General features: G+C 39.4%; 1 protein-coding gene across 10 annotated transcripts in view; it reads right to left on the bottom strand.

Annotated features, from left to right (window-relative positions):
• The window catches only part of TRIM9 (tripartite motif containing 9), a 116,479-nt gene that overhangs the window by 66,956 nt on the left and 30,780 nt on the right, over positions 1–18,743 (bottom strand). The window lies entirely within an intron of this gene.

The following is an 18,743-nucleotide window of genomic DNA, read 5'->3' as shown; positions in this document are numbered from 1 at the left end:
TTAAAAGCTTGGGCGAGCAAGGGTGGGTTATGTGAGGTGACTGCTGAATCTGCCACTGGCATCACACAGACAGAGCAACGTGCACGGAAAAACCTATTCAGAGCTGCAGTTTGCTCCATTCTGTACCCGCCAAGTGTGGGCTGCACAGCCTGGCCCTCCTGTGAATTTCAATGATGTTTTCATCTGAGGTAGAGGGAACAGATTTGAGAGCACCTCACAGCAAATGACAAGTGTTCACCCCTAAATGTCTTTCCTTTTTTTCCCAGAAACTATTAGTTCCTTGAAAAGAAGAGATTTCCAGAGCTGTTCTTAAGTATAATATGAATTTAATTGCTTCTTATCTATTTCTCTGTTAAAATTAGGTGCTGCTTTTGTCTAAGAATACGCTTTTCTCTTTTACCATGGTTTCCCCTTCTTAGTAATATCATTTTATCAATTAAAAATAACTTAAATATATTACTTATTATATATATTAGAAATGTAAAGAAACATTCTTAGGTTTTTAATTTTCATTTCAATACTTAACATGATGTTATGTGTTTCAAATAAGGTTTTATAAACATATTTCCTAATAACGTTTATATAAATCATAATGGTTAATTCTGATCTGTAAGAAAAAATTATTATCAATCTCATTAGTTGCTCAGTCTTGTCTGATTCTTTGTGACCCTCAGGCTCCTCTGTCCAAGGGATTTTTCAGCCAAGACTACTGGAGTGCGTTGCCATTTTCCTCCTCCAGGGGACTATCCTGACCTAGGGATAGAACTCATGTCTCCTGTTGCAGGAGGATTCTTTACCTGCTGAGCCATGGGGGAGGCAGTATATAATTAACAAAGTGAATTTCATTCCTGAGCCTGCTAAGCCACATTTCCTTCTGAACAAAGGGACTTACTGCTGGAGCAGCAAGTTCTGTTGGAATGAGGTGGTGTCCTCAGCATAGAACTGAAGAGGGAATGGGTATGTGGCTTTGAATAAGGCTGCTGATTGTTCAAGACTGTGATGAGAATCCTCTGCAGAGTGAGAATTTGATAGCTTAATCAACCCCTCTCTCCCCAGCCTGTGATGCACGATGCTAAGCGGGCTAAGCGCCATTGAAAGTATCCTATAGCAACTCCTCAGTGCCCCACCTTGTCACTGTCCCCACCCAGCAGAAGACAGTGATGGCTAAATCTGGTAAAGTCTGCCTCTATGTGTTGTGCATCTTCCTGGTCCCCCTAGCCTACCCCCTGATGCCACAACTTCTCCTTTCTCCTCTGAAAGCCAGGAAGGATTAGACACCAGTCTGATCCTTGAGAGTGATAGGCCAAATACCCCATTATCCTTTCATTGAAATTCATTCACATTAAAATTTTATCTAAACTAAAGATTTCCATTTTAAATCTTTTATTTCTGGTTGTCAAATGAAAGATTTGTAGTTAAGGAAATTTTTGGTAATGTTGAGAAAAGCGGGAATAATTTTGGTGAGCAAAAGGGACCTTGAAATTAGTTTTACAGATGTGCTTGGCCACAAAGGCAAACCTAAAATGATCTTTATAGGATAAAATTTCTCTCCTCCCACCCCTCCCATTGGACAACTTCCTCCTTAGGGTGAGTGCAGCTCTCTGAGGCCTTTGGAGGCCTGTTCCTAAGGCAGGTACAGATGGAGGAACTGATGTCCCTTCATCTTGAACCTTTCCCAGGAGCTGAGACTGCTCTGCTACAGTCGTGCCTGCTTCTTCTAGACCTGGCCTTAACCTTCTCGGGGTGAACACAGGACTAGCCTCCTCCTCTGCCACTTTTAATTATGTAAATATCACACCTATATATTCCTGGCACAAAACATTTAGCTCATTGTTAATAAGGTTAATGGCTTAACTTGCTGATATGAGGTCCCAACATGCATGCATTATATCTCCTATAATGTTTCTATCTCTGAATTTCTAAGAATGTGATTACTTAAGATTTCCCAGGTGGCTCAGCGGTAAAGAACCTACCTGCAAAGCAGGAGACACAGGAGATACAGATTCAATCCCTGAGTTGGGAAGATCCCCTGGAGGAGGGCGTGGCAACCCACTCCAGTATTCTTGCCTAGGAAATCCCATGGACAGAGGAGCTTGGTGGGCTGCAGTCCTTGGGGTCCCAAAGAGTTGGACACAACTTAGTGACTAAGCACACACACGCCTGAGACTGCACACCTCAGGTGGGACTTGAACCCAGCCAGAACTCAGCTTGGGACTTGAACCCATGGGCTGGGACTCAAACCCACTGCCTTTTAATTGATATCACATACCTGGTCTTAGGACTTAATGAAGATAAGATTCTTTATGTCTCAGTACAGAAAGAATTCAGAATGTCATTACAGAATGTCCCATAAAAAATCAGTTTTATGGGAATTGTCTTCTTAATGTCTTCTATATAGAATATCATCTTCTGCCTATTTCCAGTTATATATTTAAAATGACAGAACTCCAGTATGCTGATGGCTAATAGATTTAAGTATGGAGAGAGGAGAGGTATTGGGGAAGAAAGAAATCAGAGGGAGTAGAAAATGTGGTCTCAAAAAAAAAAAAAAAGAAAGAAAGAAAAGAAAATGTGGTTTCATGGGCAGAGCACAGCAGAGACATCAAACTGATGCCAGGGGCATCCAAGAGGGGAAGGCAGAGAATGGTGGGGCCAATGGAGAGAAGAGAAAGGAAAAGCCTTGTGGAGAAAAGATAGAGAACAAGCTAGAATCAAAACACCAGACCATCTGGGGCCACGCTGAAATGCTTGTTAACTCATAAGCTTTCTTGGCCAATTCCATCTATAGCAGTTTTATGCAAAATTTGGGCAGGAAAGCAAATATTAAGATTTATACCTTTTATCTGTTTGTATTAGATGTGCATACAGAATTAATAGAACTCCAACTACTTCTATGACTGCTTTTCAGTTCTCTGCTTGTAGAATGAAACTGAGAAGAGGTGGTGGCTCTGAAATGTGTCAAGGAAGGTAGAATGACATTCTCTAGAATTCCCTTCCCTGGACGTCCAGTTAGAGTGGGCCACAGGGAGATCCTTGAAGGAGATTTGGAAGAGGGAGGGAACTGTCATTTCATAATATTAGCACAGTGAATATCTAGCTCTGCCAAGTTGGATTCCCCAGTCATTGCACATTAAGAGCTTTTCAGGGTTCAACTGGATGTCTGGCAACTTACAGAAGGATCATCACATAGGCTGTCCCTGCCGTGTGAATGTTTGACTGCAGAGGTCAGGTTGGATACCACGCCTGTCCTGAGAATTCTCAGCTCACAGACTTTACGGACAGGGGTCATGTGCACTGTGATAGCCCAGGAAGAGAGTCACTAGTGCTCTTCCCCAGTGAGAATCATAGCGGGGTGCTGAGCGTGTCTCCCCCCATATTTTTAAGCGATCTTCTCAACAGAGCACTGATAAGACAGTTCACACATTTGTCTGTCTGCCTGTCCATCCATCAAATCCTTCTATTCAGTGTGTCCTATGTCAAGGTCATTGGTTAGTTAGTAAGGACACAAACACCAACGTGACCCCAGACTCTGCCCTGGAGAAGCTGGTGATCTAGGATAGTGGCAGTGAAGTGAAGTGAAAGTCACTCAGTCGTGTTCGAGTCTTTGCAACCCCATGGACTATATAGTTCATGGAATTCTCCAGGCCAGAATACTGGAGTCAGTAGTCAGTCCCTTCTCCAGAGGATCTTCCCAACTCAGGGATTGAACCCAGGTCTCCCACATTGCAGGTGGATTCTTTGCCAGCTGAGACACCAGGGTAGCCCCTAGGACAGGGGGCAGGCATGCAAACTTACATGAATGCCAAAAAATGTTATGGTGCTGTGAGCGGTGTACCATGGACTTAACAGAATGCAGCGCTTGGTTCTCCTGTGGCAGGTGTGGGTTAAGAGAGCACCAGGAGGTAAAAGCTCAAGAGTGTAGCATTCCCAGCAAGCAGGGCCGTGGAGGGGTAAGACGGCCTGGTTTGATTGGGAACTGTGAGTTGCTCAGCATGGCTGTAGCACAGCAGTTAGGAGGCGTGTTCCAGAGATGTCTTGATGTTTTTCTCTGCTTTCTGTAGAAGCAGAGCCATCACTGCTCATGTTGTTGCTAAATTTCTTAAATGAGTAAGCGTAGGCATTTCTTGATTTTATTCTGCTGGCTTTCAGAAAAGGTCTGAAGTCTCATCTCCTTAGCAGTACAATTTCTCTTGAACCCAGTAATATGTAAGGCAAGCTGTCCTTTAAAATCCATTATAAGATTTTCCTGGTGGTGCAGTGGTTGAGAATCTGCCTGCCAATTCAGGGGATACAGGTTCAATCCCTGGTCCATGAAGATCCCACATGCAGTGAGGCGACTAGGCCCATGGGCAACAACGACCGGGCCTGCGCACTGGGACTCGCCAGCCACAACTACCAAGCCTGCGCACTGCAACGGCTGAAGCTTACACGCGCTGGAGCCTGAGCTCTGCGACAAAAGGAGCTACGGCAGTAAGAAGCCACTGCACTGCAATGACAGCAGACCCGGCAGACCAGCCAAAAAAAAAAATTCTTTTAAATCCATTACAGAATCCTATTTACCCTTAAGTTTTAACTGTTTGATATATCATTATTAAGGCAATGCTCCACTATTTCAGAAAGCCTCAAGGATTATTGATTTTGGCACCATCAACCAACAAAGGCAAAGAAGGGCTGGGCTGGACTCTTGAATTCACAAATCACACCAAACTCTACCTAGTTTAGCTAAGTACTATGATAGGCTTTTCTTATTCTTTCATCAAGATTGAAAAGATTGATTATACTGGGTCTCATTGTGACTTAGCGGTTAGCAGGTATTCATGTTGTGGAGTCCTGCCCTTCCTAATCTTCCCAGACACGCGCATTACAGCACTGCCAACACTGGTCAGAACAACTTGGGAACGGCCTTCAGGAAGAGGTAATATCCCTTTGTTTTTTTCATTTGCTCATTCAACACACACATACACAGAGTAGCACTTACTCTAGGGTAGACACTGTTCTGTCTATTGGAGACAGCTGGTGAACAAAATGAGTTACTGCCCTCATAGAATTCATATACTGCTGAGAGCAAAAGAGCAAAGCTCTATATCTGTATCTAATATATGACATTATATATATGGTCCATCTAGTCAAGGCTATGGTTTTTCTGGTGGTCATGTATGGATGTGAGAGTTGGACTATAAAGAAAGCTGAGTGCAGAAGAATTGATGCTTTTGAACTGTGGTGTTGGAGAAGACTCCTGAGAGCCCCTTGGACTGCAAGGAGATCCAACCAGTCCAGCCTAAAGGAGATCAGTCCTGAGTGTTCGTTGGAAGGACTGATGTTGGAGGTGAAACTCCGATACTTTGGCCACCTGATGCGAAGAGCTAACTCATTTGAAAAGACCCTGATGCTGGGAAAGATTGGGGGTGGGAGGAGAAGGGGAGGATAGAGGGTGAGATGGTTGGATGGCATCACTGACTCAATGGAGATGAGTTTGGGTAAAACTCCAGGAGTTGGTGATGGACAGGGAGGCCTGGTGTGCTGCAGTCCATGGGGTCCCAAAGAGTCGGACACGACTGAGCGACTGAACTGAACTGAACTGATGGTCTCCATCTCTTTCTACCCATCTATCCATCCACCCAGCTATCCATCTATCTCTCTACCCATGATGTCAGGTGGTGACAAGAGCCTTGAAGAAAAACAAAGTGAGGTAGCGAGGACAGAGAGAAAGTGAGTTTGTCCATGGGCAAGCAGTGAGGACTCACAGGGAGAGCCTTTCTCAGAAGGTGCTCTTTCAGTAGAAACCTGAATAAAACACGAAAGCAAATCAGGTGACTATCTCGGAGAAAACTGATCCATGCAGAGGGAATGTGCTTAGTAGGTTTGAGAAGTGGCAAAAAGATGAGTGTGGGGGTTGGAGAGGGGTTCACAGGGAAGGGCTCGGTCACATAAGGCTTTAAAAGTAAGGAATTCTTGAAAGTAACTGATGGAAAGCCATTAGACAAATTGATATTCCTTATCAATTACATAAAATAGTTATTATAATCACAGGAAATTCTCCCCACAGAAGACAGTATTTTCCAAAGATGGCCATATCTATATATTTGTCTCTTCCTAGATGTACTTCTAACAGTGTGACCCACCAAGAGAGGTGGTCTATGTTCGCTCTCCTTAGAGTTGGAGAGGGTCTTGGGATTGTCCCAGTCACTGGAGTATGACAGAGGGAACTTATATACCTTCCAAGGCTAGGTCATAAAGAGGATAAAGCTTCCTTCTGTGTGGTTTCCAATCTCTCTCTCCCTTTTCCTCCCTTGCTCTCTCCATGGATAATCACCATAGGAACTCACCTGCCAGGCTGTGAGGAAGCCCAGACCACTTTGAGAAGCTGATGCTGAGAGGCTTCCTGCAAACAACCAGCCATATGAGTAAGCCTCCTGGGATAGCATTCTCCAAACCTGCACAAGCCTTCAGATGACTTTGACATCAGCTAACATGTGACCGCAACCTCACGAGAGACCCTGAGCCAGAATCACCAAGCCAAGCCACTCCTGATTCCTGACCCATAGAAACTGCAAGAGATGATGAATTGTTTTTAGTCACTAAGGGGTGTCAGTAAGGGCTAGATCATGTAGGGCTTTGTAGGTCATCGCAAAGAGCCTGGATTTAGTTCTAAGCCTGATGGAAAGTCATTGGAGAGTTTTTAGTAAGGAAATGATAGGCTCTGATTTACCAGTTTCAATAACTATTATCATAACCAGATAACTACAGGAAACCCTCTTTGTCTCTGAACATTATATCTATCTTTTCTCCTTCTTCCTACCTCTTCACCTCATCTCTCTTACTCAGTTTCTCCTTAATGTCCCTCTCCCTTGCTGTTGCTCCTTTCCTTTCTCTCCATTACTCACATTCCTTCCCTCCATGGCCTCCTCAGAGCCACTCAGAGGAGCTGCGATTCAGCCAAACCACTGCTCTGGAGCAAGTAGTGAAGAAGAATTTGGCGTGGGTGAGGTGAAGGCAGGCAGGGCTTACCTGGCAGGCCTCTGCTGCACATCGAGGTTGAGATTCTTACACAAAACACCCAGGAAAAGATGCAGTCACCTAACTTGCCAGTGTGGGTGTAATTAGCAGAGGAGTCTAGTGCAAATAGCTAAATCATACTAAACTTGGACTTTAGTAAAGTGTAAATGTAGGATCGCTGAAGAAAAGATGGAGCAATCAAACAATCCATACTTTTTATACAACAGGCATAATGATCCAGCTACTGAATTCTACTAATACTTTATCTGGCGTGTCATTAAATTAATTCTCTCAACATATATTTCCTCCAAATCATTAGGTGGAAAAAAGACCTATAAATGTTGTAAAGCAAATTGCCAAATTTCTAACACTTGAGGAGACCCTTTGCAAATAACAAAAGGGCCAAGGTTTATAAGAAAGATTAAGAATTGCTTTTTAGTTAATAAAGACTCTTTAAAACCTTTTTACTCCCTGTTGTGTGTCTGCTGGAATTTCTCTTCTCAGGGGAATTAAATTTGATCAACAGCCCAGTCCCTTAGTGTTTTAGCTATCGTTGTTATTAGCAACATTTAATTTGTGTTTAATCCCTATGGGTTTGATTTTGAATGGGAAGGAGACAGTGATTCCGTTACCTGAAGCAGCACAATCTGACATCTCATCACTCTTAAATTGATACAAGTCCTTGTTTTCAAAGGAGAGTTTTGATGTAGGCACAGAGGTTGCCAAGATTCTCTAATTCAGTTTAGCTACTGTCACTATGCACTCAGAGTCTATTACTTAAGCAGATTCCTCTTCAACCCTCATTTTTGCCTCCAGATACAGACATCATTGGCTATAAATCTCTAAGTGTTGAGAGTTAGGGTTTGGCGGTCACATCACTTTATTATCTACCTGCAATGCAGGAGATCCCAATTTGATTTCTGGGTCTGGAAGATCCACTGGAGAAGGGATAGGCTACCTGCTCCAGTATTCTTGGGGTTCCCTTGTAGCTCAGCTGGTAAAGAATCCACCTGTAATGCAGGAGACCTGGGTTCGATCCCTGGGTTGGGAAGATCCCCTGGAGAAGGGAAACGCTAATCACTCCAGTGTTCTGGCTTGGAGAATTCCATGGACTGTTTAGTCCATGGGGTCACAAAGACTTGGAGGTGACTGAGTGACTTTAACTTTCACTTTCCCTCATGGCTCAGCCAGTAAAGAATCCGGCTGCATTGCAGGAGATGTAGGAGATGTAGGTTCAATCCCTCGGTCAGGAAGATCCCCCAGAGGAGGAAATGGCAACCCATTCTAGTATTCTTGCCTGAAAAATCCCATGGACAGAGGAGCCTGGTGGGCTACTGTCCAAAGGGTCGCAGAGAGTCAGACACAACTGAGTGACTTAAACACACATATCACGTTATTAGTGCACAATATAAACCCCATGGGCTTCCCTGATGGGTCAGATGTAAAGAATCCACTGCCAAAGTAGGAGATGTGGATTTGATCTCTGGGTTAAGAAGATCCCCTGGAGAAGGAAATGGCAATCCACTCCAGTATTCCTGCCTAGAGAGTCTCATGGACAGAGGAGTCTGGCAGTCTACAGTCCAGGGAGTCACAAAAAGACTGACACGACTTAGCGATTAGACAACAGCGACAATAAACCCCTAACTTCTCCCTGACACTGATGGAGAGAACTTGTCATTTATCTGTAGACTAAACAAACCAACAAAAAACTCAGAATTGAAAAGAATCTTGAAAAATATTTTGCACAAAGCACTGTTATTGCATATGTATGAAATGTTTTATTAATGATATTAAGATGAACTTTATTTTAGATATTCTCACAGTATTTATCAGACTCTTAAGGGCTCCAAGGTGAGTCAAGTTGTCAAGCCCATTTCCTCCCAAAGTCCTGAGGGGGATCCTCTGTTTCTTTCTGGTAATATCTTTTAAAGAGCTTAGTCTTTATGGAGGGGTGTGTGTGTGTGTGTGTGTGGTGGGGGGCTCTTATTGATGGGAAGCAATGCCCTGTGCACAATGACAATAGAGTACGAAGCTTCAATGAAAATGCAGTAAAGTTCATTTGACACAATCTGTAGTTCATAGTTTACACTCTTCAGGAGTGTTTCAGACAAACAAGCTCAACTGCAAAATTGATTAAAACAAGTATTCTTAGGAATGAGAGGGGTTATAGATTATCACCCAAAGATAAAGACTAATATTTAAGGGCAAAGCTGAATCTACAAGGGTCTGTTGTTTTAAAATCCTTAATAAAGGAAGCTGTCAATTTAGTCAGCCATGATCTTTAAAGATAGATGAGTGGTCAACCTGAATTTTATTTTATTTTTTTTTCAAGGAGTTTTTAAAATTAAAATGTAATTAAAAAAACTTTGTATTTTGTATTGGGGTATAGCTGATTAACAATGTTGTGATAGTTTCAGGTGAACAGCCAAGACTCAGCCATACATGTATCCATTCTTCCCTCAAATCCCCTCCCATCCAGGCTGCCATGTAACACTGAGTAGGTCCTTGTTTGTTATCCATTTTAAATATAGTAGTGTGCCATCATTTAAAAGTGGACATTTAATTTCCAAATGTATGGGGTTTTATGGCATCTTTGATATTATTAATATTTCTTATTTAGATATTAATTTCTTATTTAAATGCTTTCTTCTCTACAATCATCTTCTGTGTTTTTTCAGTCTTTTGACCTCATTGAGGCTTTCAATGACTAAGTCAAAGATCTCTCTTGGTAAATGTCACATTGTACTTGAATATGTGGGTTATTCACAAATATCTTTTGATATTGATTTCTAATATAATTTTACAGTGATAAGAGAACATACCCTGTATGATTTCAATACCTTTAGACCATGAAATTTCTGTGCCTTGTTTTATGTCCCTGGATATGTTCCAGTTGATTTATAGTCTATAGGAATTTGAATAGAATTTGTATCCTGCTGTTTGTGAAAACTGTATAATTCTTAATTATGTTGAATTGGTCCACAGTGCTTTTAAGGTCTACTATATCCTTCTACTTTTCTGTCTATTCATGCTATTAATCTATGAGAGTTTGATATTGAAATGCCAACTAAAAATAATTTACTTACTTAAAAAAATAATTGTAATATATAGTAGGGTCTGTATTTTCCAAGTCTCCTGTAAATGTGTTATCATATGTTCACAATCCAAAAAATAAAGAAGAAAAAATATAGATCAGTGTTTACAGGCAACCATAAGTTTGTTCTCTAAGTCTGTGAGTTTCTCTCTGTTCTGTAAGTTTGTTTGTATCATTTCTTCTTAGATTCCACATATAAGGGATGTCACATGATATTTCTCCTTCTCTGTCTTACTTCACTCAGTGTGACAATCTCTAGGTTCATCCATGTTGTTACAAATGGCAGTATTTCATTTTTTTAACAGCTGAGTAATATTCCATTGTGTATCGGTACCACATCTTTATCCAGTCCTCTGTCAGTGGGCTTTTATGTTGCTTCCATGTCTTGGCTATTGTAAACAATGCTGCAGTGAACATTGAGGGGCATGGATCCTTTTGGATCATGTTTATCTCTGGATTTATATGCCCAAGAGTGGAACTACAGGGTCATATGGTAGCTCTATATTTAGTTTTTAAAAGAACCTCCATACTGTTCTCCATAGTGGCTGTACCAATTTACACTCTCACCAACAGTGTAGGAGAGGTCCCTTCTCTCCACACCCTCTTCAGTATTTATTGTTTATGGATTTTTTGATGATAGCCATTCTGGCTGGTGTGAGGTGATAGCTCATTTTAGTTTTGATTTGCATTTCTCTAATAATTAGTGATTCAACCTGAATTGTAAAAATTCATTATCTTAAAATTTAGTAATTGAAGTTCAGGGAGCATCTCAGAGTTAGTTAATCTTTCTTTAGAAATAATTTTGACATCGTTTTGAGAATATGATTTACGACACACAGAAGAGACTTTATTCATTTGGCTTATTATTTTGAAGTTACCTTAAGTTATTCCATTAGGTTTAAATGTCATCAATCCTAGGAAGCACCATCATTTTATGTTCCAAGAAGGAAGAAAAGCATTGCCAGTTAAACTATGAAGCAGTTTTTTTTTTTCCAATGGCATTGATTGTAAGTCATATCCTGATTGTGGAAATGGAAAAATGTGTGTGGTAGGCAGAATAATGGCTCCCAAGCATGTCTGCATCCTGATTCTTATATGAATATGTTAGGTATTCATATAGATGAATACATGCAGATGGAATTAACGTTGTTAATCAGAAGATGGGGAGATTATTCTGGATTATAATCACAAAGGTCTTTGCAGTAGAAGACAGAGGCAGAAGAGTCAGAGGGAGATGTGACTTCAGAAGAATTGTCAGAGGGGAGCAAGGTTGTTTTGAGAAAGGAGAAAGGGACATTAAGTCAAGCAGTGTGGTGGCCTCTAGAGGTTAGAAAAGGCAAGAAGATAGATTCTCCTCTAGAGCCTCCATAAGGAATGCAACCCTGCTGACACCTTGGTTTTAGGTGGGAGAGATCTGTATTGGATTTCTAACCCACAGAATTGTAGCAGGCAATAAATCTGTGATGGTTCAACTCATAAACTTTGCATAATTTTTTTATGGCAGGGATAGGTAGCTAATACAATGTACATCTTCTTGTACAAATTTGAAGATTATAATATTTATATTTTACTAGATATATAAATTTATGAGACTTATTCAATTAGTATTAATAAAACAACTTTAGACAAGACTGAAAAATTTAATTATGCACTCCTCTGCCATAGGGGACAACCTTCATTAGGGTGTATAAATTCAGATAAATATGTCCAGAAACCAATTTCATTACTGTGCATTCCACTTTATGTCTCTGACGTTTTGCTCACTTCTATTTATTACAGACATGAAACAGCAAACTTTTACAATGGGACAAAATAATGCCTATGCATTCATAATCCCTGATCCAGCTGAAAAATTAGAATATTTCAGAGTATTGAAACCTCTCTAACCAGATCAGAAATTAGTTTTTAGTCAGCGAATCTTTATTATATAATGGAATGAAAAACATTAATTTATATTTATTTGATTTCAACATTTTAAAATAAAATTTTTTGTGTTAGCCTTCAGTCTATCACATAATACATTCATTCTATACAAATGCATAGTTTGCAATGGTACTACTAATCCAAAGCTGAATTCCTAAAAACAAAACAAAATAAACAAATATATCTTTGAATAATCCCCAGTACCAGATATACTATACTCCAGATCCCAGATCTCATAATCTCATGTAAAAAACTTGACATTAAACAAATGAGTCCAACATTTACCTGGCAGTTTGAAAATGTCACCTCACATGGGCACAGCGAGCTAGCCTTCAGAGGGCACGGTACTCTGAATACAAAATAGATGACCTAGGCATTGGTTTAGAGCAGCAGCTCAGCAAACTACCAAAGAAAATTATTGTTTTGTATCCTTATGCCACTATCCTTCTTTCTGGTTTCATAATCCCAGGATCTTAATTGTATGTAGCTGGTCCAAGAGATTGTTTTTTCCTGGCCAATAGTGTTTTCTTCTTATTTCTTTGTTTCCTCTATCATTGTTGTCTTGTCATACATTATGTAATTTGCCCAAGCCTTTCCCTGATCTCCTTCAAATTGAAAGCCACTGTTCCCAGCTTCTGAGATCAAGAAGCAAATATTATTAAGGTGAAATAGAGATTTAAGGTAATGTTTTCTACCTTAATATTCACCTGACTTGGCTAAGCTTCTGCCCATCACAGATTAAAAAAAGGAATAAATGAGCCCACCTCCCATTCATTAACAGGATTATTCTGGAGACTTTCACTTTTCAGAGCATTTATTGATAAGGCTCTTTGGGTAGCCAGCATAGTGCTTTAGATGTACTATATCTGCATGGCCATGGATGCTGTGCTCTAAGTCTTCCCATCCTTATTTAATCACCCTAAAACTCCCCATTCTTTGACAGAAATCGATGCTCAAATTTTCAGTGGGAAGTAAATTGCTTGGGTGGTCTCAACAGCAAATGACTGAACTAATGAATTGTTCTATTATTGTTATTGGCCTGATTATTAGAAGTGGCGCTCATTTTACAGGATTAAGATGTTTCTGTTTTCTAAAAATAACTCAAAGAAATTTACAAATATTCTTTTCATTGTCCTCAAGAAGGTTATCATGCAAATCATATTATTTCCTCTTGAAGATGTAGGAATTTGTTTTCTGGAACTCATCAAAATTGATATTAAAACTTGAGTCACCTAATAGTAATATTCTATGTGCTAAAATCAAATACATTAAATTTAACATAACTTCTTTGTCACATTTAACATTTTTTTCTTAGATTTTATCTTTTAAATCTGCTTGCCAACTGTTCTTTTGTGACCCACTGAAAATATGACATACATGGGGAGAATAGCATTGTATAATATATCAGCATATTTCAGAAGATATGACAATCAAGTTTTATTTTTGTTATAAAATAAAAATCATGGTCTTTTAATCTGAATTTATCTTTCTTCTAGTAATACAATCTGTTGACTAAAAAAATAAATCGCCAAGCTTATAAAATCCAGCCATTAAAAAAACTGCTTTTGAGACCAAAACATGTGTATAAGGCTAAACCATCTCTCTGGAATTCAGTAAGAAGAGGTAGGTGGGAAAGATGTCTACAGAGTCAAGTTGATACACAGGATTATCCACTAAAAGATCAATTCAAGATAATTTGCTTAAAGGGGAGAAATTTGGGCCCTGATTCCAAGACAATTTAGTCTGATTTTAAATTGAATTCTAACAACTTCCAATATTTATTTTCAAAGTCAACAGCTCATTGAAAGTAACATTTTTATAAACAGATTTCAGCAAGAGGCAACAGCTGAGAACCTTTCAGTAAAGAGACTGAAAAGTGAAAATGGAGAAAAGTCCCACAGTAATCTAGGGGCCTGGGCTAGCACTTCTCAACCTCCTTCAGTAGGGCTGAGGGGTCCTTGTACTACAGCACAACACAGTCTTGCACTGGAACTCAGACCCGAAATTGACCTCTAGTCCAGACATAACCATTGATTATCTGTGTCCTGAGCTAGTTACTCAGGTGCTGTGAGCCTCACATGCACAGAATGGGAAGACTTATTCCTGCCTTGACTACTCTATCAATGTACAGGATGGGAAGACTAAATGAGATCACAGTATGTATTAGTGGTAAAGAACCCGCCTGCTAATGCAGAAGATATAATAGATGTGGGTTCAATCCCTGGGTTGGGCAGATTGCCTGGAAAAGGAAATGGCAACCCACTCCAGAATTCTTGCCTGGGAAATCCCATGGACAGGGGACCCTGGCAGACTACAGTCTATAGGATTGCAAAGAGTCGGACATAACTGCAGTGACTTAGCATGCATTGCTTGTATTAGTTAGGTTATTGATTCAGCTGCATGTGGATTCTTTCCACTAGAATAAAGACTGTATTTCTCAGCCTCTCTTGCAGCTGTGTGTAGCCCTAGAACTAACTTCTGGCCATCGCAGTGGTGAGAATGCAGGTGTGATGCTGAGAATGCAGGTGCAGTGATGAGCAAGCCTGGGTCAAGAGGACAATGGCAATAAGACCAAAGGGGCCTGGTTCCTGATGATATGCTCAGATATACTCAGCTCAGACTTCTACGGAAAAGAAGCAAATTTCTTTCATGTTTAAATGCCTTCAATTCAGCTGCATGTGGCGTGTCTCTATCACACTAAATCAGGATGACCTGTGAATTCTGGATGGGATTTGCTATTTTTGAAGAATAAGAAAAACATGGCTGTTTCTTAAACTTAAAATTTATAGTCTTATCCCTCCACATACAAGTAAAAATTCTCATGATGGTCTGTATTTTTCTTCAGAGGCTGTAGTAGGAAACAAGGATTTTGGAACCCATGGGCTGACTATATAGGTCTCCAAGTTTTCTAGGGCAGGTCAGAATATGTTTTTAAGGAAGTTATGAGATGGAAGTGTAGTTGGCCAGGCCTGGGACTAGCCCAATATCAGTGCAAAGCCCCCTCCTCCCCATAATGGCTCTTGGGAAATCAGTTCTCTCCTCTAAGGATGGAAACAGTGGAGCACAGAAGATCAGAGAGAGGGAGAAGGCAGAGATTTTTTCATTTTCCCTAAACACCACTTCTGCAACTTCTTCTAATGTTACCATGGTTACCACATGACTTTTGAGTTAATTTCTACAGAAACAGCAATTGTGGACACTGATAAGCATAGCGTTTACCCATGAGCCTTCATTAAGAATAGGAAATACAGGCCAACTGCTAAAAATACACGATGGGATAGTTTTGTCTTTCAACATTTGCTTTTGATTGTTTACCACAAATTGGGGACACAGAATTGAGGACACAATGAAAAGAAAGGGGAAAATACAGCTATATGAGGGAATTTAATATTTCTCTCCTGTGGCTGTGGACATCTAACCATCAGTATAGCTTCTTTAGAATACTGGTGACTAGCAAGGCCCTAAAACCAGTTCCAAATAATTCATTGAGTGGAAAATGTGGAATAAATTCTGTAAAAAGAAATGTTTTGTCCTAGTTTCAAGATTTTTATGGCTTTCATTAAAAAAAAAAATTCCACTAAACTGGAATACAAGGATGAATCACCTCCTGCCTGGGAAACTTCAGAATTTGTAATGGGTTTTCTAGCTTCCTGTTTCTTCCTTCTGTAAAAAAAAAAAAAAAAAAAAAAAAAAGCACTTGACTGGGGGGATAGTCTTCAGAAAGCATTTATATCATATTATTTATTTGACAAGAGTCTAAATATTATTATTTTGTTTGGTCAATTCTCACTCTCTAGATTACCTTTGAAGTCCTTCATTGGCTAATCTTCCTGTTGCCACTCCGCCAACCCTTCATTACTTCTTAGGTCAACATCATAACATTCTTTGCACATATCATACTTATCCTATTTTTATAGAACTATACAGCTGCTTTTATTCAATGTCAAGTTTTTGAGATTCATTCATACTGTTACATTTTCATTCCTTTGTGTTGATGAGTAGTATTCCACTATGTGGATATTCCACAATTGTTTATCCATGCTCCTACTCACAGACATTTGGGCTGTTTACAGTTTTAAGTTATTATGAATATGACTACTATGAATATTATTGCACAACTCTTTTGTAAACATATGCTTTCATTATTCTTGGGTAAATACCCAAGAGTGGTATTTTTGATTCATAGTGTAATAGTGATCAATTCATTATTGATCTGTGTTTAAATCTATGAGAAATTGTCAATTTTCCAGAAATCATTTATTCTCTCCATCAGTGATAGATGAAATTTCTAGTTGCTTCACACCTTTGCTAGTATTTGATACTGTCAGTCTTTTTAATTATATAATGCATAAAATATAATGTAAAAATAATTATAATGTATAATATAAAGTGGGGCTTCCCTAGTGGCTCAGCAGTAAAGAATCCACCTGCAATTCAGGAGATGCAGGAGACATGGGTTTGATTCCTGGGTCAGGAAGATCCCCTGGAAGAGGGCATGGCGACCCACCCCTGTATTCTTGCCTGGAGAAGCCCATGGACAGAGGAGTCTGGTGGTCTATAGTCCATATGGTCACAAAGAGTCGGACAGGACTGAGGCAACCAAGTACATAACATAAAATGATATATTATTGTGGTTTGAACTCATATTTATTTAATGATTAATGATTTTTGAGTACTTTTTCATGTGCTTAGTGACCATTCCTCTGCTTTCTTTGGTAAAGTGTCTGTTCAAGTATTTGTCATCTTAACATTGTTTGCTTTTTATTGCTGGAATATATATACCAGATTCAAGTTCTCTGATATATGTTTTATATCTTGATGCCTTTTGACTTATAACAAAATTTTAAATTTTGATGAAATTAATTTCTATATTTTTTTTCTTTTAAGGTTAACACTTTCTGTGTCCTCTTTAAGAAATTTTTGCTTTTTCAAAACTGAAAATATACTCTTCCATGTTGTCTTCTAGAAGCTTTATGGTTCCAACTTATACTTTTAGGTCTATGATCCAATTTAAATTACTGGGAATATCCCCAATTCTTTCTGGAACATTCTAGGAAAATTCTTTCTTCTTTCTCATGGGGAAACTTAACTCTCACTCTTGAAATAGTGGTCTTCATACTTTGTCTTATTATATGAGAAAAAAAAAATGAAGGAGGATAAAGTAATTAGACTTCTATGACAAATCTTTTTGGTATGTCTGACCCCCATCCAGCCATCCAAGGAAAGTTTCCTAACCTCTGAAATAGTGAACTATTCTTTATAATTTTCTATATGCTTGCCATAGAATCAGTTATGGATTAACAGATTGCACCCCCGTATCTAAATAAGGATTTAAAAAATAAGACAGCTCACCCAGCACATAGGAGGAATTCAATTTTTAGTGGACAAGGTTCTGAAAAAAAAAAACTGCAGATATGGAACAAAGCTTTTCTATGTAGATAATACAAAGAAAAAAGAAGCCTTACCTCTGAAAACTTAAAAAAAATTCATATTTAATACAGAATCAGAATGACTTTTTTCAGGTTACTGAGGTTTCAACTCCTTTCTTTCTTACAGACTATTTGAATAGCTCTTACTCTCATTTAAGAAATAATTGTTCTCTTTTTAAAATGTATTTGCATTTGCATTAAGTGTTTTCTCTTAAAAAGTCCTTCTCCCTAAATTGCTTCCTAATATTGCTAAGCTACACTATGAAATTTGTACAAAATCTGATGACTTGACAGAGAGCAATGTACAGTGTAGAGAAAGCAGAGGTAGCAAAGCTTTTCTAACTAGCACCTCTGGGCCCCAAGGAAAAGTGGCTTATTTCAGAATTCAGATTTTTTAGTATCTATGAGTTAAAAAGGAAGAAGAAATACTTAAAAGACAAGTGAGTAATAAGAAGGCAGATAACTCAAGTGATGAGTGGGCAAATTACTTAGCTGACTACACATAAAAGAGGATACTAAAATGACCAGAAAACATATGAAAATGTTCTCAATACCACTGGCTATTACAACACTGATACCACTATACGTGTGTGCTTAGTTGCTCAGTTGTGTCGAATTTTTGTGACCCCATGGACTGTAGCCCATCACGCTTCTCTGTACATGGGATTCTCCAGGCAGGAATACTGGAATGGGTTGCCATGCCCTCCTCCAGGGGATCTTCCCAACCCAGGGGTCAAACTCAGGTCTTCCGCACTGTAGGCAGATTCTTTACCATCTGAGCCATGAGGGAAGCCCAAGAATAATAGAGTAGTAGCCTTTCCCTTCTCCAGGAGATCTTTCCGACTCAGGAATCGAATTGGGGTCTTTTGCATTGCAGGCAGATTCTTTATCATACCTCTATATATCTACCAGCATAACTAAAGTGAAAACATAATTAATAGCAAGTGTGAGTGAGGATGAAGCACAAGCTGGAATCAAGATTGCTGGGAGAAATATCAGTAACCTCAGATATGCAGATGACACCACCCTTATGGCAGAAATCGAAGAAGAACTAGTCTCTTGATGAAAGTGAAAGAGGAGAGTGAAAAAGTTGGCTTAAAGCTCAACATTCAGAAAACTAAGATCATGGCATCCAGGCCCATCACTTCATGGCAAATAGACGGGGAAACAGTGACAGACTTTATTTTTTGGGGCTCCAAAATCACAGCAGATGGTGACTGCAGCCACGAAATTAAAAGACGCTTACTCCTTGGAAGAAAAGTTATGACCCACCCAGACAGCATATTAAAAAGCAGAGTTAT

Source organism: Bubalus bubalis, chromosome 11, assembly GCF_019923935.1.
Source record: "Bubalus bubalis isolate 160015118507 breed Murrah chromosome 11, NDDB_SH_1, whole genome shotgun sequence".
In the NCBI taxonomy this organism is placed as follows: Eukaryota; Metazoa; Chordata; class Mammalia; order Artiodactyla; family Bovidae; genus Bubalus; species Bubalus bubalis.
This window is presented reverse-complemented; position numbering and strand designations above follow the sequence as displayed.